The 22,695-nt window shown below is 34.7% G+C and overlaps 1 protein-coding gene across 44 annotated transcripts in view; it reads right to left on the minus strand.

The window, feature by feature from the left end:
* LOC105339367 (uncharacterized) overlaps positions 1 to 20,578 on the minus strand; it is a 113,397-nt gene extending 92,819 nt beyond the window's left edge. For 4 of the 44 annotated variants that reach the window (XR_010713551.1, XR_010713553.1, XR_010713550.1 and 1 more), the window contains exons 1-9: positions 20,301 to 20,522; positions 20,097 to 20,217; positions 15,608 to 15,728; positions 5,736 to 5,839; positions 3,034 to 3,125; positions 2,216 to 2,294; positions 1,394 to 1,461; positions 835 to 1,111; positions 621 to 688 (exon numbers count right to left, since the gene is read on the minus strand). The gene's annotated coding sequence lies outside the window, so the exon portion shown is untranslated. Of the gene's footprint in view, positions 1 to 620; positions 689 to 834; positions 1,112 to 1,393; positions 1,462 to 1,763; positions 1,815 to 2,206; positions 2,295 to 3,033; positions 3,126 to 5,735; positions 5,840 to 6,073; positions 8,296 to 15,607; positions 15,729 to 15,812; positions 16,065 to 18,841; positions 18,872 to 20,096; positions 20,218 to 20,300 lie in introns of those variants that run through there. The other 40 variants (XR_010713546.1, XR_010713547.1, XR_010713514.1 and 37 more) reach the window with 32 other exon arrangements.
* Positions 20,579 to 22,695: the final 2,117 nt, after the last annotated feature.

Below are 22,695 nucleotides of genomic sequence, written 5' to 3' on the forward strand. Positions count from 1 at the left end.
ATCATCATGACTTGTGTCTGTCTGGCAGTGTCTCAATCAACCATTTCAGGTACATGCATTTATTCAAAGAATGTTACACTAGTATTGGATCAATTTCTTTAGGATACTTTGCATATTACTTATATTCTGACTAGGTATGGATAAATTTACTTTGTTAATTGCTATATTTATTATGAATGTAATGATTTAGGAAAAGGTGAAAAGGGGAATAACTCTTCATATTAAAACTGGTCACTAAAAGAGATTGAGTTGTTCCCCTTTTCACTCTGTTGGACGGTTAGACTGTTTGATGTAATGTAGTAGTATCAACGACACTTAGCTGAATCAACCTTCACATTTGTATGTAAACACAAAATCTAGTTATCAAATCATCAATTTTTTCTATCATTGAAAAAATACATAGAGATTTCCTCAATAAAATGTTATTAAAATGATCAACATTTCCGCCTTAAAATTAATTAGGTAGTTTTAAAGAAGGTTGACTTTAATTTACTTCCGAGTTTTGTACGTAATGTAAACATATATTAATCAATTCACCGGATTCATACCAGTATTGAAAGAATTATGAGAGATTAGCTGTACAAATTGCTGATGTTTCGTAATAAAATAAATGTACATACTATACCAAGACTATGTGTTGATTTTCCATAACTGGACCAGTTGTTACTTCCTTGAATGAGGATAAAACCTAAAAAGCGAGCACATCATATTCAAATAAATATTAATGCATCACCTGATATGTGTTTAAATTAGTGTTCATTACATGTAAACTTTTACCTTGTAGTTTTCAATAAGAAGTTAACTGTTAATGGATTAAACATGCACAGCAATTACCCTAACAAGAGGCCACCAGTTAAAATTTCAAGCATCTGCAATGAATAGTTGCTAAGATAAATGTGACAATTGTTTTGTTACAGACAGACGGAGAGACAGACACACATGGGTAAAACAGTATACCCCCTATTCCTTCGGAGCAGGGGTATAATAATGATTGATTGTCTGTATAAATTATTAATGTTTCATAATTGAATAAATGTACATACTATACCACGACTATTTGTTGGTTTTCCATAACTGGACAAGTTGTTACTACCTTGAATGAGGATGAAACCTAAAAAGTAAGCAAAATATCAATTGATGTGTATTTGATAAACATTAATGCATCACTTGATTAGTGTTCAAATTAATGTCATCATATGTAAACATTCAGAAATATATTTTCTACAGAAATCAAATGCTATCATTATCTCATATTCGCTTTAATTTACTTTGAGTTTTGTATTTAATGTAATCAGATATAAATCAATTCACCAGATTTATACCATTGTTGAAATATAAGGAGAGATTAACTGTACAAATTACTGATGTTTCATATTAAAACAAAAGTACATACTATACCATGACTATTTGATGGTTTTCCATAACTGGACAAGTTGTTTCTACCTTGAATGAGGACGAAACCTAAAAATTTAGCAGAATAATATCACATGATATGTATTTAATAAACATTAATGCATCACTTGATTTATAGTGTTCAAATTAATGTTCATCACATGTAAACATTTAGTAAGAAATATATTAGCCTCTTTTCTTCGGAAATCAAATGCTATCATTATTTTATATTACCGGTAATTGGAAAATGTAATCAACAATTTGACAAAATCCGGAAAAATTACGATATATTTACTAATATATTCCAGATTATCAGATTAAAACACATATAAAACATGAATTGCAACTTTGACCAAAAAAAGTATTCATACATTTGACGAATATTCTTTGACTATGTTCTTTTTTCTATTCCTAAGATACAGCTACAAAAAAATGGAATTACAATTGGGGTTTCGGTTCCAATATTTATAATGCTTGTTTGTTAAAAATTTATTTTCACCTAGGAAAGTATTTAAAATGAAAATCAAAGTACATGTGCTTATGGTTCATGTAAATAAATGCTCCTGTAAATAATTTAAATGGATAAATTTTACAACATTTGATTTATAATGTAATTAGTCACTGGTGTCCAATTAACAAAAGTAGAAATGATATGATGACATTAGAACCTTAACCAAACATAATGTATTGCAAAAACTATTCTTCTATCTCTCTCTCTTTCTCTCTCTCTCTAACATTATCAATTTACATTTAACAAAACAGCATCATTAAGAGACATCCATAAATTCATGTTGTTTTCCCTAAATTTATTTACCTACGTTACCTTATATATGTTCTTTATCACTGGTTGTGGCTTCAAGTTCTAGATGGCTGTCTTGTGTTCAACTCAACAATATCTGTGCCTGAATAGAAAGACCAGTTTTAAGGCACGGTGATTTGTTGAACATGTACTTTTTGCATTCACACTTAGTTAATAATGATCACAGGATGTTAACTAATAACATCAATATACATATACACGTATGTACCCTTGTATGTTCAATTACTCTGACACACCATTGCTATTTATCAATTATCCCTTTAAGGTGCGGTCAGACGATACGATTTTCCATCAGATTTTTCTTATCCGATTCGCTTTGGACTAAAATCGTACTGTGTCACCATATTAGTCGAAAGTTGAAAGCAAAGTCTGAAGTCGATTGAAAATTCGAAGCGCGTTCGATTTTCAATCGAATCTCTGGTGAATTTGTTACGTCAAAAAGACTTTTTCCCGTATAATAAAACCACTGAATAGGTTTTATTGATAAAAAATGGACTGTAAAATCATATCCTGTGACCCTCTCAACAATCGACTCTAGTGACCCTCTCAACAATCGACTCCAATCGACTTAACTGAGCAAGTCTATTGAAAGTCTGATGGAAAATCGTTCTATCTGAAATCCTCATACCTGAGTAACTATGTCCAAAGTAAAATCATTAATAAGACAACATTAGAACTGTGACCAAATGTAATGTTAGCAAAAAAATAAAAATGTCTCTCTCTCTCTCTTTCTCTCTCTCTCTAACATTATTAATTTTACAATTAACAAAAAAGAATCATTAAGAGAAATACATGGGTTTTTTTTCCCTAAATTTATTTACCTTTGTTACAAATATATGTTCATTATCACTGACCGTTGCTTCAAGTTTTAGATGAATATCATGTGTTCAATTCCACTAGCAAATATTCGTGCCTGAAAAAAAAATTAAGGTATGGTGATTTGTTAAACATTTTTAACGCATTCACATTTATTGGATAATTAGCACAGTGTGTTAATTTATAATATCAATATATATATGCATGTAACTATGTACTCTTTCATGAATGTTCAATTACTCTGACACACCATTGCTATTTCTCCATTTCTACAGAAATCAAAGTTTTATCCGAAATCCTCATACCTGACTAACTATGTCTCAAGTTTCTGCTTCCAGCACTTTTTACATAATATCTCAATAATCATAATTAAAACACCTTTGCGCCCAAACTACATCCATTCATTAGAATGAAAAAAAGTCCAGATTATCTGCTTTGAAACGCCCTCTCTACCCCTTCAGGTTTCAAAACAAAGTCATTGCAAAAGTACCCCAGATAATAGCATAAAAATTGTGTAATGTGTCCCGAGTACTTCCGAATGGAGATACATTTTGAATCTCAAAACGATGTTTGTTTTCGTTCCTGTGTAATTGTGCGGGTAAAAACAGATAACTATAATGTATTGATGAGGAAATATTGTATTTATATGTGTTCCCTTTTATCGATTTAAATTGTACTTCATTAACAGGTATGTTTATTCTAATAAAAAATCATGAAAAAATGATGGAAGCAATACATTGGGACTATAAAAAGGTTGTCAAAGACCATCCTCCTCATAGAAACATTACAAAAATAAAGTTTATCTACAAATTAAAATCAAAGGCCTGAAGGGCCATAATGGCTTACGGGTTTGATATGACTATATTTACATGGATCGAGTATGATTCCCTCTATTTCTGACAAAAACTTTAGTTTATTTATAGCTCTATAGAATGTAACTAGCTACATGTAATTCATAGATCTATAGAAACTAACAGGACCAATATCAACATGCCCCATTTGTTGATTGGTCGAACCTTAGTGACCGAAACAGACAGGATTGAAATCTAGACGCCTCTTTTATCAGTTGGTTGAAACCACCATTGCTTTAAGGAAAATCATAGACTGCATAAAATAATAATGATGATGTCAGACTCAAACTCCAATATGAGACAATTTGTTTCTTTTTTTTATCCAGCGACTGAAGTACATTAACTGTAAATTCATTCAACTACATGTATATCGGACACAAAAACACTTAAAACCAACATGCTCTCAAATGTCAGTATACCTTGTATTCCTACGCACTATGAACTTGCGCGAGAGTTGGTGCACGGTGCAACGTAATAGCGCCACAGCCAGCGCGAAATCACTGCGCGTAAAAATAATATAACCAATTGATGGAATGTAATGCATGTTATGTACTATAATTAATATGAATTCTCATGAAATCTAAACCAACAACTATTATTCCATTTTATTTGTATTTCATAAATGTATATATATTCATATTTTTCTGGGTTTTTTCTACTTTTTTAAGAGGCTGACCTTCACAAGCTTTTATAAGAATACAGATTCACAAGGCAGTTCTAACACCTTCTGTTTTATTTTTTCCCCTTTGGACAGAGATAAACTCTTTGGAGGGGGGGGGGGGGAAGAAACAGACAGAACTATGCAATTACAGCAAACTTGTTTTCACACCAAATTTAATTAAAATTAATTACTGCACTTTAACTTTGTCAGTCTTGTGTACACAGTCATTTTCAGAGGCATACTATACGATGTCTGTGTTGTGACATCGCTTCCGTATATGACTTGCAATCAAGCTTAACTGTATATTGTTTTCTTATTTGAGTACATTTGGTCTCAAGTTTCCAATATTTTTACGACAAATAAACAGTTCAATCATAGCACAACCAAGGTAACTCCATCGAGGGAACATTGTGCTATTTTTAGATCTTGGAAAATCCCCAACATTCGATAATGGCGGAGGTGTCGAAGAAGGCACATTATATTAATACAAGTAGTAATTGCCCCTCTATTTATGTATTAATTACCGATTTATAATCCCAGTTTCAATATATCTCAATCATAAGTTCAGTTCTTTAACTGTTAAACACTTTCCCCCTTGCTGAGTTCGATGTCGATCGAAGTTAGCGACGCTCTCTGCGGGTGCAAACGTTTTCATGAAGATTGAACGAAATAACAACTACTTTACATTTACTTATCACTGTTAGGATCTGAAATAATTGGGAAAAGATTTTTTGCTTATAATACATGTAAGTATGCATAGCGGAAAGCATGGCGGCACTGTGTGATGCATAGCGGGGGCCTATACCTCTATGCAAAAACACTGCAGTTAATATTCATTCGCGTTAGATTTCGAGTTTATTTAAATAAAGTCAATACATATTGGTTACAATAACATAAGTGATAATAACATATGGAAAATATAATCTTGCTTAAAGATATTTATTATGAACAACAAACAGTTAACTTTGCAACATTCGAATAGAACTATTTTTTGTCGCGCATGTTCAGATAACTGAACTCTTTGCCGTAAAGATTATCCGGCAACTAGATGGCCGTAAGCCATAAAAACACCTGTGTTTTCTGTCACTCTCTTTATAAAACATCAGGACATCTCTAGTCTGTCTGTCTGTCTGTCTGTCTGTCTGTCTCTCTCTCTCTCTCTCTCTCTCTCTCTCTCTCTCTCTCTCTCTCTTACCTGTATTGTTGGATACATGTGTGATGGTCAGGGTTATGGACCATTCGTATGATATCGACTCAGTGGTAAATTGTCTGACTATGCACGGGTCCCGGGTTTGATTCCTGTACAATATCACAATAAGAACAGATTGATATAAACTTGCAAGTTTAATGCCGTGTGCTGCATTAAGTTTTGATACTGTACTGCTCAAAATACAGAGGAAATTAGAAACTTCCTGTGACATTGTTTTGCACTGATATTATTCATTATAACTTACAAGTTGTGCGAAGGAATACGGTAATAAACTACAGAGCAGATCACATCGAACAATATAAACATAATTTACATAAACTTACATAGTTCTTTTCTTAAACAGGTACAATTTACACTATCTAAGTAATTGGCCATTCCCTATCCTGTTTCTAAAATGTCGTCTGTTCAATAGCCTACACGTCATTTGATATTTGCTTTTTTCGGCATCAAACAATTTCGACCCCAAGTCGTTTCGGTCCCATATAACAAATCTAATAACAATTGATAACTGTTCAAATTATCCGTTTTTAAAGTTATAATAAAATTTAATTGTTGTAATTACCTAATTGTATTTTAATTTCAGTCATTAATAAATTCGAAGATATGTCATTTCTTTTAGGGTTCAACCGGCAGTCAGGAAAATCAGGACGAGGCTGAACAAACGACACTAGAAATAGGGAAAATTTAACCTGGATTGTGGTGAATATAGAAAAGTTCGGTACATACGAGTATATGGAGTAGGTGGAGGTGGATCTACTGTTGAATACATGTATAAAGCAGATTTGATTTCTCAGATGCGGATTACACCAATCATATATTTGTATTCATTATACCCCTGGAAAAAAAAACCCTGATTTTTTCGGCGATGCAGAGTTTTTTGGTGATAAACAAATTCGAGTTATCGGACTTTGAAGTTAACGTAACAACTTGGATTACACCAGAGATGTCCCGAGTTCAAAAACGAGAGAAATCGAATGCAGCCCACGGAAACTATCATAGTTTTACGATTCGGTCATCCCATAAAAAATGATGTTGGGAATTGCCGCCTTGGAATTTTTCAGTCCAAGGAGAGAGGGAAAGGAGTTTTTTTCCCATTCTTTCAAATTAGAATTTTGCTTCATTAACAATTGTAAAAAAAATAAAAATCTGAATAAACTGAGGATATTTTGTTTCTTTTCTTTGATCAGTCCCCAAAAAAACCAAAACAATAAAATAAAACATTTTGCTGAACACTAATATGTAAAAAAAAATGTACCACGATTTTTTTTAAAATTAAGTTCTTACGTGTTTGCTAATTTAATTTCATTAGGGGTATTTTAATGCAGTGAGAGGCGTTTCCAAACAAACAGCAATTTTGTTTGGCCTTAGATAGAATAGCTAACGCACCTTTGCACAACTCTGCGAAACGCGCCGTCGCACTACATAACAATGCACGGTCGCGCAAAAACAACTTGCACAACATGCCGTCGAGCTAAAAAAAAACTTTGCACATTACGCCGTCGCGCTAACACACAACACGCCGTCGCGCTAACACACAACACGCCGTCGCGCTAACACACAACACGCCATCGCGCTAACACATAACACGCCGTCGCATTTACACGACTTTGCACAACACGCCGTCGCATTTACACGACTTTGCACAACACGCCGTCGCATTTACACGACTTTGCACAATACGCCGTCGCGCTAACACACAACACGCCGTCGCGCTTAACACACAACCCGCCGTCGCGTTAACCCACAACACGCCGTCGCGCTAAACACACAACACGCTGTCGCGCTAACACATAGCACGTCGTCGCTCTACATGTAACGGAATTTTGCACAACACACCGTCGCTCTACATGTAACGCAATTTTGCAAAACACGCCGTCAAACTAACACACAACACGCCGTCGCGCTAATAACACAACTCGTCGTCGTGCAAAACACACAACACGCCGTCGCGCTAACTCACAACACAACGTCGCTCTACATGTAACGCAATGTTGCACAACACGCCGTCAAACTAACACACAACACGCCGTCGGGCTAATCACATAATACGCCGTCGCTCTAAAGCAGATTTGCACACGACGCCCTCGTGCTTACGCAACTGTGCAGGTTTTACAGTCTATAGTAGGAAATCATGTCAAGATATATTTAAACAATAGCGGGTTATGAAAATGCAACGCAATTTTGCCAAACATTCCGTCGCACTAAGACACAACTCGTCGTCGCACTAAGACACAACTCGTCGTCGCGCTAAACACACAACACGCCGTCGGGCTAATCACACAACACGCCGTCGCATCACATGTAACGCAATTTTGCACAACACGCCGTCGCGCTAACACACATTACGCCGTCGAACGAACACACAACATGCCGTCGCTCTGCATGTACCGCAATTTTGCACAACACGCCATCGAACTAACACACAACACGCCTTCGAACTAACACACAACACGCCTTCGGCTAACACACAACACGCCGTCGCTCTACATGTAACGCAATTTTGCACAATACGCCATCGCGCTAATCACATAGGCGTCGGAACTGGGGGGAGGGGGGGGGGGCTTGAGGGGCTTAGTTCCCCCACTTTACTTTGCAAAGTTAGAACTTACCATTAGGCATATAGCATCTTAGAGGGTTTCGCCACCCCCTCCCCCCCCCCTCCCCCCACTTTTTTCTCGCCGGAAATGTAATTGTTCTTTATTTACCTTGAAAGATTTATAAGTCAGAGTAATAGGTTTATTAGCGCCCCCCCCCCCCCCCTCTCCACGGATTAGGAATTTCATGATTTAGGGAAAAAAAAGTTTGGGTAGGTTAATTTATTTTGGGAAGTATAGGTATACTTAGGATACTTTAGGATTTTCATGATTTTGGGAATAAAGTTTTTTCCTCAATATTTCTGAGGATAAGTCAAGCCCCCTCCCCCCCCCCCCCCCCCACTTTCAATTTGCTTCCGACGCCAGTGAATTACAAAACACGCCTTCGCGCTATAGCAATTTTGCACACGACGCCGTCGTGCTTACGCAACTGAGCAGGTTTTACAGTCTTTAGTAGGAAATCATGTCAAAATATATCTAAACAATAGCGGGTTATGAAATATTTTTCTGCAATGATCGCTACCCGGATGAATCATTAAAGAAAGCATTTTATTTTTAATATTAACATCTTTCTTTTAAAGGGGTCACGAATTTGGCCAAATTCTATTTTTCTGATTTTTAGCTCATCTGAGCTATTCTGAACACATTTTGTCTGCCCGCCCGTCCGTCCGTCCGTCTGTAAACTTTTTACATTTTGAACTCCTTCTCTAAAACAGCTTATCCAATTTCAACCAAATTTGGCACAAAGCATCCTTATGGGAAGGCGAATATGAATTACAGAAATAAAAGACCGATCTGTATTTAAAGCGGAGAAAACCTTGAAACTCTAGAAAAGGGGGAGTGATTGGGGGGGGGGGGGCTAAAATAAAGGGAACTGGAAGTTAACCCTGAACACTAACCGAAAATTTAGTTATTTATATTGCATATCTTATTTTCGGTAAAAATGATATTCCATGAAGGTAAATATGTCAAAGATTAAGTATATGCAAAAATAAGGGGAAATTTCGGATATTCATTTTTGGTTAATCTACTGAGGGGCCACATGGCACAATATCCGTTGAACGCCCATATGAAGCCAGTGTTGCTCAGGTGAGCGATGTGGCCCATTGGGCCTCTTGTATTATTTACAATGCTTTAAAAATGCATTCTTAATGATAAAATGAAATTTGAGAGTCATTCATGGAACTATAAGAAAGCTACAGAGCTCACGATTCTTTGTCATGAAAATAAGGCTCGTGCCCTGTATTTGTTTACATAGGTTCAATACACCAGTTAAAAATATTTTTAAGCTGATTCGTCTATATTTTTTTTATTCATTTTAACAATAGCTAAACAGTTCCAAACTTTTAACACATTCATTTTTTGTTTAAAACTGGAATTTTTACTTCAACATTCAAATTGTAAACAAACGTTCTGTTTACATAGCAAAGAATTTTAAGCTTTGTAATTAGCTTATAACACAACAAATGACACCCAAATTTTGATTGACTATCAGATATGCCTTACTAAGACATTTGTAAACATTAAAATCGGAAAAAATAATGTTTGACCAAAATTGTGGCCATGCCATTTAATAAAGTGAGCGTAAAAAGTAAGTAAAATTCACTAAATTACTAGCTATTCAGCTAGCTAAAAGAAACGGCCAAAATCGTCTCCAATGAGACTTTGAGTTTGACATCATCATGTTTATTTCATACAGTTCGTGATTTTGTTTAGGTAGTTGTAAGTCTCGACCAATCAATAAACAGGGCGTGTCAATTTCAGTCCTGTCACTTTCTTGTCAGTTTCAGCCGCTGTAGATTTCAACCAATCGATAAACGGGGCGGCGTGCAAATTTCAGTCTGGCTGTTTCTGTAGAGCTATGAATTAACTATAAGCGTCCGTAAGAAAAAGAGGGAATAAAACTTGGTAGATGTAAATATAAGAACGTGCATGATTGTAATTATTATATTAATCAACTAAATGCAGAATGGACCGAATGCAATAATCATCTTTGATAGAAGACAATCATAGGGAAAACTTCATTAATAACAAATTGTCTGCAATTATTGAAATTTATCAAACAGTTTTAAACAACCACAAATTATTCAGAATTTTATGTATTATATCTTATCAACTTTTTAGTCTCTCTGTTTCATTTAGTTCATAGAAAATATTTACGTTATGACTTACTGGCTCAATATACAGTAACATTTACGCTCGATCGACAATTTCAAGAGAAATGTAAAATGTTTATCATCATTAATCTAATTTCAAAGTCACATGATCACCTTTAAAAATATACTTTTGATAATTGTGTCACCTTAGAATTTGATCAATTTGTTGTATGTTACTGCGATTCCTATAAAACATTAAGAGATCATTACATAAGCAATATATATGTCCCCTTGTGCACCCCGAACCCGATCATGAAACATATTGTACATTTTTTTTAATGAAACTAAAGAGTAAACTTTTATGCATTACAAATATTTTTCTATAAATTCTTTTGATAACCCTTTAACTCGAAGATTAATTACAATGTCGTGAACGATAAAAGGAGAAATACTAGGAATATACAGCGTATGTCATTTTAATCTTTTACAGTAAAAACAGTTAAGTTGGCTCGGGACATTATGACGCAGACCTCGGAGAAGTTAAGTTTAAGAATCGAATATGTGCAAGTATAGCAGTCATCAATTAATGCCTAAGTTCAAAATCATCAGATTGCCATTGAATCTACTAATTAAAATCGATTTTATTAAAATTTCGGTCATTTGGCTGATATAATTAAATCAATTTTCTTCAAGTTGGTTTTAAAGGAGAGAGGCAAAGGTTGCTGCCAGAGACCGACGTAAATGGCGTCTTTTGTTGCACGGCCTCATGCGTTCTCCGGGGCATGGATAGGAAAAGTAAGTTAACTAAACGACGTGAGCTCAGAACGGAAGACCTTAAAGTGATTGTAGTGGGTTTTTTTTTCATTTCCTTCTTATTTTCTCCCTTTTTTGTCGGCAAAATATATCAGAGATGACAAGACAGATTTTCCTGATATTTCAACTTTACAAAATAAGCACATGTATATCTCTTGAGTTTTTTTTCGTTTTCTTCTTTTTTCAAAATTCTATTCTGTTGTTTGTTTTCTGCCCCGCGACAAAAAAGCTTGTCACCTCAACATCTCAAAAACGATAAAGACTTGAACATCCAAACCTAGTGGGATGAAAAGTTTAAACTATATCGTTTTGTTCATCTTAACTTCCCTTTGTCAACGGAAGCACTTCAAGAATATTCTTTTAACATGTTTAATATAGCATTGAATCCTGATTTTTTGAAGTATACACTCTCATAACTGCAGCGGTGTGTGCATACAAATTGAGTAACGCGCGTTAGCGCGTTATGAAAATTTGTATGCACACACCGCTGCAGTTATGAGAGTGTATACTTCAAAAAATCAGGATTCAATGCTTATATTTACATTTTTTTTAACTTCTTGCCTTGTCTGCAAATGTGATTCATACCTTAAAATTCCTATCTTATCCTAAGGGTAAGTTAATATTGATGGAAGAGCCACAATAACAGCCACAAGCGTGAACTTTGATTTTCGCTTGTGACGTTGCAGTTTACAGCGTTCAACGTTTGTGACGTCATAATAAAACTCGTCAATTTGACCTTTGACTACTTGTTGCATTTAGAGGCATTTAAACATCACATGATTTAATGGAAAAACACAGTAGAATGTAAATATTTCTATTTGTTTTTCATGGAATGAATAAATTAGTATAATTCCTTTCATATGATATTCATGTAATGTTAGATAAGCAAAAACATTCTACTTCCAGTGAGATACCTCAAATATCTCAGGTAGCTTTTTTAAAACAAATTTGGTATCTGCGTAGTCATAAATACTGTAAATGATTAATAGCGAGCGCAGCGACGCGGCGCGAAGCGCCGCTCGCGTAGCGAGCTCCATAGACAACGTGTACGAACGGAGGAAATTCGAGTTGAAATCTGCACATTGTTCAAAGAAAATTTTGTGGACCCGCGTGAAAATGGTCTACTATCCCAGTGATCCTTTGCGGTGCATAGCAACATGGCGGAACAGGAAGCGTTTCTAAGGAAAATTCTTACCTGTAAATCGCATACATCATTTTCATTTACCAATAAAAAGTCCTTCAAAAACACCAAAGAATGCAACTAATATGCTTGCCTAAAAAAACCTGTACCTATCTGAACTTTTGTTGACATATGACGTCATTTCCTTCCCCGAATTTGTCCGACAAATTTACGAAAACTGTCGAGCGCAAAAGAAAGTTAAGTATGACGTCACAGTGGTCTCACGTTTTAATTTCCCGCGATACATTTAGGGGTGGATCAAGCATCTGTATTGGATGTAACGTGTAGGCAGTACTCAGTATCAGTGTTAACGGTGACCCTTTGGCTGATTAGTTTTGTTGTCCCCCGCTGCAACGCGGAGCGGGGACATAGAAATGCCGGGCGTCCGTCCGTGTGTCCGTGGGTCCGTGCGTCCGTCCGTTACACTTTTTTGTAAGCGCTCTCATGCCTACAAATTTTGACGGATTTTCATTAAATTTATACCAAATGTTTATACCACTATTACATTGGTCAAGTTCGAAAATCAGCATTGGTAGATACTTTTTGTTGGAGGTATGGGACTTTGACCACAATAATGATTCCGTTTTATCCAAAAATTGACCTTGTAGGCGCTCTCATGCCTAAAAATTTTGACGGATTTTCATTAAATTTATACCAAATGTTTATACCACTAATACTTTGGTCAAGTTCGAAAATCAGCATTGGTCGATACTTTTTGTTGGAGTTATCGGACTTTGACCACAATAATGACTCCGTTTTAACCAAAAATTGACCTTGCGCTCTCATGCCTAAAAATTTTGACGGATTTTCATTAAATTTATACCAAATGTTGATACCACTAATACCTTGGTCAAGTTCCTAAATCAGCCTTGGTCGATAGACTCGATACTAGTATACTGCTTGACCGGCGGGGGACCCAGGAATTCTATTCTTGTTTTGATAATTTTTTGCTTAGTAAATACACATGCAAGTTCCATGCTAAATTTACTGTCATATTGATCCAATCATATAAACATTAAAATAAAAGTTTGATAACTTCGGGTTCCTTGCGGTGGTAAAAGTTTTCGAGACAAAGCCAAAGTTTTTTGGTTAGGGCAAGTCCACGGGTTGCATTTAACAATGATGACAGATGTGTGGTTCCTTCTGCGCTCGCCCCAACGGTCACACCGTAAAACATATTAGCGAGCGCAGCTCGCCGGCGCGAAGCGAGCTCTACCGGCAAGGCGTGTGTGAATAGAAAATTCGGACTAGTTGCACATTCATTCAACGGATTTTTTTGGCGTCAGTAAATCGGACCAGTAATGCATCGTTTTAATCGTCCCAGTAGTTCCCTGTAATCATGGCAATTTTTATCACTTCATACTCTCACGAGAATCAGCAAGACAAATTTAGTCAGTAAAAACAATAACGATGTTAGCGACATACAGTCAATGTTACCTCTAAAGTTCACCTCAGTACACTTTCAATCAAAAATAATCGTGTGACGTCACAAACGTTTACACATTGATCCGATATATTTTTTCGGAGTCAGTAAATTTTGACCCACAATTCATAGTACCAATGGTTTCCAACCTCACGTTCCAACATCACGTTCTCCCGAGAATCAAAGTAAAACCTTTGAAAAGCTTATAAGATGTGTAATTTTAAGAACATCATGTTTTTTAAGTAAATAAAACAGTATACTTCGCATACTTTTATTTCTCAGGGGAGTTTTAAAGAGTAAGACGACACTTAACCAACGTCAGCTTTGACGTCACAATAAGCACTGATAAGGGGAAATTACTCTAATTGAAGTTATTGTAAATCTGCTGAAATGACCAAAATCCTCTTAAAATCTTGCAAAGGCTAAGATAAAGAACAGCTGACGAATAAGGACATTTCTTCAGATACAGGAAACAGTTGTAAATTGCACTAATTTGGATAAATGCTCACAAATATTTTATTCACTATAATTACGGTAATTTCCTGAAACGTAACGTTATACGTAGCAGCGAATATTTTTAAGCGTAAATTAAAAATAAAATTAAACATTAATTATTTTTTTTAAGTGGAGGGGCAAATCCATGGTAAGTCGATTTTCTATGTATAAATTGACAAAAATGAAAAAGAAATTTAGCATGGGGGGAGCTCTATGATGAGTCAAGTTTTATATGTAAGTTTAAGAAAAAATGTCTACTGCAACAAAAAAGGGGGAAATCAATCAATCAATCATAATCACAATCACTTTAAAAGAGGAGATGCAGTGCAATGAATATTTATATATTAAAATCTTTATTATTTAACAACATTGTATCTGAGATTAAATTATTGTTCTACATATAAATAAATAAATTACAACAAATCTTATAAACTATGAATAATGAAAATTTACTGAAAAATAGGTACGTTTTATTTTTTGGCATTCAAACTTCACGTTGTTAATTTTATTTTATTAATTTATTATAATTCATTGTTTGGTTACATGCTGTGCTCGCCCCAACGGTCGCGCCGTAAAACATATTAATACATGAAACTTACATGAATGATGGCCATTTAAATGACAATTTGTTCAACAGGTTTCCTTTTGTCAACCGTCACTTCCGCTCCACAACGTAAAGGTTCAAACAAATCAAGCTCTTTATCAGTTTTACTTTTTTGTGTGAGTCTTTTTCGTTAATTTCATAAAAAAAAATACAAAAAATACTTATTTCAATTTTCATTGAGCCCTTCCGTTTGTCCGTTCCCTGTCCAGAGATTAGAAAAAAAGCCTTGTCTCCTTAAGATCTCAAATACTGTATGGATTTTAACAAGTAAAGTTTGTGAGATGATAGACCTATGTACGTACATGTGTTAACTTTATTTTGTTTAATCTGGTGTAACTTCCAGCCGTCAAAAACCAAGCTACTCTAAATATAAAGACGAACGTGTATTTATATTTTTTTAAAGAGAGAGAGATTGACAAACACAATTGCAAAGAGTTCTGCACATAGTCAGAAACAAAACAAAATCCCCAGTTACAACCAGCTTCACCAGTTTTTTGTTGTTGTTGCTACAGGTACAATGCATCTTTATGGGAACACACACAAAACCATCATCATCTCAGTGCTGTTTACGTAGGGATCACGTGATGTATGTTTGGGTGTTGATATTAAATACAAACATGGACATTTAATATATTACAAATGTTGTACTTACTTATTTCTTCTTTCTCATCATTGTTGTAATAAATGTCACGATTTTTGAGTTATTTACAAATGCGGTTTAGCTTCTTCCGGTAAGATCAGATCTTTAATGAGATTCGTTGAGAATCATTCAGCTGAAAATAGAAAAATTAAACAAACTTACACTCCACGATAATTTCACCAACTATTACATTTCAATATAACAGATTTGTCCTTACTGTATTCTCTATCTCCTATTTACCACCAGCGTTTCTATTCCTATGGATGGTCACGTATAAAACTTACATACTCAACAAACCGAGTGTTTTGAATAAGGAAGTTTGATATCTAGAAAACGTTTTGTAAAAATAAAATTTTCTGGTTAAAGTTCAAGACGTTAATTGCGACAAAACATGTCCGGTTATAACTTTTGCTATTAGGATAAAATCGTAGTTGTTCCAAAGTAGTACACAATATGTACAAGTGGTTTTAGCTTGCTCATATCATGCGCAGATCTAGATAGGAGTCAGGAAAAGGGGGGGGGGGTTGTCACGGATTTCAAAATTTTAAGTTTACATGTACAGTTCCTCCCCAACCCAACAAACAAAATTAACTGCATGACTCCCGTTTGACCCCCCCCCCCACGCCAACCCACCATCAGTTGAAAAAAAAGTTGGATATGCAGATTTAAAGATATACATATGTATCGCATAGAGGTAAGCCTGCGGTCAAATAATGACACTACTAACGGTTTGGTTCACTATCACAGGCGTTACTGTTCTCCCAGATGGTCACGTATTGAACTCAAATATTCAATAAACGTTATACATCTTATTAAATGGGGAACTTTAATACTATGTAGACAAAATGGAAAAGCTTTCTAATTTCCTGGTTAAAATTCAGGACTTTTTTCAACAATCAACCTCCGGTTATAAATTTTGATTGTAAGATTAGATCTTTGTGTATACAAAAACGTTTAGTGACTTTATTTTGCTCACATCACGCGCAGATCTAGAGTTGACAAGGATTGTGAAATTTTATAACATTTATGACTTTAAAAATGACCTGTAATGACTACCAAAGTTTGTGCGCTGAACTGGAAATATGCAGGATATGCATAAGTAATCAAATCAATACACAGCTTTGAAACAATAAATACAATTTTTGTTTTGTTCTTCAGTACCAACAAGCAGACAATAGATGAAACAATAAATGGAACGCAAGACCGCGCATGCCTACAGTAGAGAACGTTAAGGGCCCTGATGAAACAGGACTTTGCCAGGAGATAAAGTTTGTTGATCAGAAATATGATTATTCGTGTTGATGTATTACAGAGCAGGGCTTGTAGTTTATGCCACAATAATTTCTATATCAGCTGTTAATGTAGTACTCATGAGTATTTAGTAAAAGTTAAAAGTATAGTATGCATATGAGTAATAAAAATGTGCAAGTTCAGTGTAAATCAGTGTCATCTACATCTGTATATACATTTAAAATGTTATCTGTATCTCAGGTCACTTTTTACTCTATTTAGTTAATAACCCAGAACTATACACTTTCGTTGTTAAAGAAACTGAATAATAAATACATCTGATAGACAAATTTGTTTGTTGTAATTATCACTCAAAGCCACCCTGCCACAAGGACATCCCACAATTTACAAAAGCCAGCGAGTGCTAGTTTGATTTCTTTGAGTTGTAGTTTGATATAAGTTGTTTGAATAAGATAACAGGGAGCAGGAATTAACATATAAATATGTGATGTTCAAAATTCTGTATTAGAGATAAAGACTGTAAAAAAAAGACGCTAAATACATGCACAAGATTACCGCATATTGAGTCATGCTTATTTTTTTAAAATATATTATATCTTTTAAATAAGAAATCATTATTTTATTAGATATAAAATCATTGTCATTACCAAGAAGTATATGTATTACAGTATTGCAGTATTCAAAGCGGAGTCGACCAATTTTGTGTATGCACAACTAAGATGTCCGACTTTTCTAATATGTTCTTAATATATTTTGTAGTGAAAACGTAGGCATGGACACATGATCTCAAAATTACACCATCTCATTTTCTGATTCAGCATCAAACACTATGTTTTTAAAATATGCTGTATGTTTGCTTATTCTTGCACACGTACACACAACGGTTATTTGTTGACCTGCTAACTTGCATACCCATTCTATCCAAGTAGTTCATATCAATAATAAATGTGTGTAGCACGTAATATTCTATTGTTAAGCATATTTGTTAATATGGACCTTTCCATTAGTTAACATTGTCCACAAAAGGCTATTTTTTTTTATCGCCCCGCCAAAATAACAATATCTTCACAATTTACTCAAAGTTAACTTGTAGATACTTTAATATATTTCTATTCTTAACAGTTTTATATGCAGTGTTAATATATACAAAAATCCTTTCTTATATCGGCTAATTCATGCACGGATCAAAAACATTTCACCAAAAGGGGGGGGGGGAGCTTGAGAGATAATTTTGTTTGCTGGATGGGGATAGGCCGCCCAGGACCTTCTTATGATCTTCACTGTGGTTTTTAGAAGCTTGACTTTTCTAGGGGGATGTTAGATGTGTGTGCATAGGCTAATTGATTTATTCATAAACATGTTTACATTCTCCGATTGGTGAAGACCTGTTCTTTAATTCAGGGTTAATAAAATGAATAAAATAAATAATAAATAATAATAAAATAAAATAAATATGTTGAATGAATGTGCAACTAGTCCGAATTTTCTATTCACACACGCCTTGCCGGTAGAGCAAATGGAAATAAATTGCAATTTACTTACTACTCATAACAATTAATATGTTTTACGGTGCTACCGTTCTGGTGAGCGCAGCAAGAATTACACATACCTTACATAATTGTCAACTTATAGTTTTATTTAGGTATCAACGAACGTCAAAGTTTTTTTTGAAGAGTATTGTTCTACAATAAGTATGCCAAAGGTACTAATTTTAATGGTTATGATACATACAGCGCAACCCTCTACTGAGAGAGAGAGAGAGAGAGAGAGAGAGAGAGAGAGAGAGAGAGAGAGAGAGAGAGAGAGAGAGAGAGAGAGAGAGCCCGATACCTGTATGTATAATTTCCCACTTTTACATTTAATGGTCTGACTATATGCAATATCTACATAATTTTTTTTTTACTGTTAATTTTTTTATTTAATTCCTTTTTTTCCATTTTTTTTATTTAGTTAAAAATGTCCTATTATTTATTTCCTCCCTACCCATATACTTACCAGCCTACTGTACATTCCTGCACAATTAGCCTGAAAATGGATCGATATGACAGTAAAGTATGGCTCTTGCTAGTATATAAACATAAAATTTCTATTTAAAAAAAAATGAAAACAAATCATACGTCAATGAGGCAGGTGTGACAGTCTATACTGAAAAAGGCAGTACACTCAATACAGATATTTGATCCACCTCTAAATTTATCGCGGGAAATATACCGCAAGTGTACTGTGACGTCATCCATGACTTTGTTCGTTTTTGTTTACGTTTTTTGACTCAATACGGAGGTATGGAAGCATTTAACAAACATTTTAAGTCTCACTAAAGTATATGCGGTACTCAAAACGTGTCTTCAAACTTTAAATCACTGTAAATTACGAGTTAAAAGTCGGCCAGTTTTGACATAGCACCACGGGTGAAAACATTAGAGAGCATTATGGGACGTAGACAAAACTTTGTTTGATGAACTGTAGGTTTAGCTCGTTCTTTTTCCCGCGCACACTGGTTCTTAAAGCTCGCTTCGCTCGCCGGCACTGTGCGCCGGCGAGCTGCGCTCGCTATCATTAGTTCAAAGGAAACCCCAATTAAAGATGATTTTAACATTTCAGCTTTTGAACATTTTCAAACGAAATTTCCATTGTTTGGGTAACTTTCCACAGCTGTGTGTGCATTGAGGCATATATAAAATGATTTCTTCTCATTGTGCTGAAATATTACTAATGAATTATCTTATTGAACATAATTGACTTCCTTAATATTTCATTCAAGAAGTACTTGTAACTGTGTGGTCATATATCAATTGCTTCAAAACCTTTAGAACTTTAATTGCAAAGTCTCTTTAGGAGACAAAAACGTATAAGTAATCTTTAAATGCATTTTTAACAGAACAGTTCAAAGTTAAAAGCTTTATAAATGCTGAAAAAAATACACTTGCAAGAAAAAAGTATGACAAAACAGTTAAATCAAGCTACTATAAATAGAAAGACAAACGTGCATTTGAATTTTTTTTAAAGAGAGAGAGAGAGATTGACAAACACAAGAGTTCTGCACATAGTCAGAAAAAAACATCCCCAGTTACAACCAGCTTTACAAGTTTTTGATGTTGTTGCTACATGTACAATGCACCTTTATGGGAACACACACTAAACCATCATCATCCTCTAAGTACTGTTTACGTAGGGATCACGTGATCTATGTTTGGGTGTTGATATTAAATACAAACATGGACATTTAATATATTACAAATGTTGTACTTACTCATTTCTTCTTTCTCATCATCGTTGTAATAAATGTCGTGATTTTTGAGTTATTTACAAATACGGTTGAGCTTCTTCCGGTGATATCAGATCTTTAATGAGATTCGTCGAGAATCATTCAGCTGAAATAGAAAAATTAAACAAACTTATATGTCACGATAATTTTACCAACTATTACATATCAATATAACAGATTTGTCCTTACTGTATTCTCTATCTCCTATTGACCACCAGCGTTTCTATTCCTATAGATGGCCACGTTTAAAACTTACATACCCACCACACCGAATGTTTTGAATAAGGAAGTTTGATATCTTGGAAAATGTTTTGTAAAAATAAAATTTTCTGGTTAAAGTTCAAGACGTTAATTGCGACAAAACATGTCCGGTTTTAACTTTAGCTATTAGGATAAAATCGTAGTTGTTCCAAAGTAGTACACAATTATGTTCAAGTTGTTTAAGCTTGATCATATCATGCGCAGATCTAGATAGGAGTCAGGAAAGGGAGGGGGGGCGGTGTCACGGATTTCAAAATTTTAAGTTTACATGTACAGTTCCTCTCCAACCCAACAAACAAAATAAACTGTCTGACTCCCTTTTGACCACCCCCACCACCCCACCACCCCACCACCAGTTGGAAAAAAAAGTTGGATATGCAGATTTAAAGATATACATATGTATCGTATAGAGGTAAGCCTGCGGTCAAATAATGACACTACTAACGGTTTGGTTCACTATCACAGGTGTTACTGTTCTCCAAGATGGTCACGTATTTAACTCAAATATTCAATAAACGTTATACATCTTATTAAATGGGGAAGTTTAATACTATGTAGACAAAATGGAAAAGCTTTCTAAGGACGAGTGCACTTATGGGCCCCGGTAAAAACCGAAAAAATAATGATTCAAATTAAGCATATTTTTCCCCTAACATTATCTATTGATATCTATTTCATAAGAATGAATGAGTTTTAGCGCTAAATTTATTGTTTATAAAAAGCACGAAGCTTTAAAACAAAGCAGGGGTCAGCAGACATTCGTGATTTTGTATAGTAAATCGAGGACGGGCATTCATTTCAAAGCCTTTGTTTACTGTCGGCCTAACCGAGTACAAACTTGTGGAAAAGACAAAATACGCATTATATATTTAGAAAACCCCTGTGAAAATAAGAAGTTTGTACTGCATTAGGCTGGTACCTAAAAAATGAAAAACGTATGAAAATTTCAAGGTTTTTCCTATAGCAAGCGAAATCTATTACCTGCGTGACCCATGTATGAACCCACGCATGGAATAAATTATTTCAAACAATCATGTTGGTTCTATCCAGAGGCGTGTTCAGCAGAGAGAGCGCTCGCCAAAATTTGTGTTGCGGGTATAGGAAATTTTGGCGAGCGCTCGCGAGCACCCGCTCTGTTGAACAGGCCTCAGGTAAACGTTTGTCAAATGTGCTCACTGTAAAACGTTGACACGTTTTAAATCGCTTTCCATCATCTTTGTATGGTCAGGAATGTTTGTTTGGTGACTATGGTAATAGGCATCTTCAAAGCTTTATTCGATTTTTTTTTCAGACGTAAAATAATGCATTAATTTTAATTCATCAAACGCGCCAATAGATCCACCAACAGAGCAATGTTGATTTGAATATCTCCTCCTTCTGATTTAAATAGACACAATTCAAGGAGTTTCGGTTCGATTTTTCCGGATTTAGATTATTTATCCTCAATTTTTTAAACTGTTTGCTAATTTTGGTAAATTTAAGCGTGCGTATAAATCAGAAGTATCCATCAGTGCTTAACTTTTACGAGAAAAAAGCAATTTGTTGATATTTTCGACATAAAAACGGCACTGAAAAAGGGCCCATTTTCTATAGCTTAAGTGCACTTGTTCTTTCCTGGTTAAAATTAAGGATTTTATTTTTCAACAATCAACCTCCGGTTAGAAATTTTGATTGTGAGATAAGATCTTTGTGTATACAGAAACGTTAAGTGACTTTTTTTTGCTCACATCACGCGCAGATCTAGAGTTGACAAGGATTGTTAAATTTGATAACATTTATTTGACCTGTAATGACTACCAAAGTTTGTGCGCTGAACTGGAAGATATCCAGGATATGCATAAGTAATCAAATCAATACACAACATAGTAACAATAAATACATTTATTTTGGTCTTCAGTACCAACAAGCAGACAAGAGATAAAATAAAAAAATGAAATTCAAGGCCGCGCATGCCTACAGTAGAGAACATTAAGGGCCTTGATGAAACAGGAACATGTTGATAAGAAATATGATTATTCGTGTTGTTGTATTATAGAGCAGGGCTTGTGGTTTGTGCCACAAAAATGTTTATATCAGCTGTTTATGTAGTACTACTGAGTATTTAGTTAAAGTTAAAAGTATAGTATGCATATGAGTCATAAAAATGTGCAACTCCAGTGTATGAGTAAATCAATGTCATATACATATGTATATACATTTAAAATGTTATCTATATTCTCAGGTCCTTTTTTACTTCATTTCGTTCATAACCCAGATCTATACACTTTTATTGTTAAAGAAACTGAATAATAAATACATCTGATAAACGAATTTATTTGTTGTA

Source organism: Magallana gigas, chromosome 4 (genome assembly GCF_963853765.1).
Source record: "Magallana gigas chromosome 4, xbMagGiga1.1, whole genome shotgun sequence".
Classification (NCBI taxonomy): Eukaryota; Metazoa; Mollusca; class Bivalvia; order Ostreida; family Ostreidae; genus Magallana; species Magallana gigas.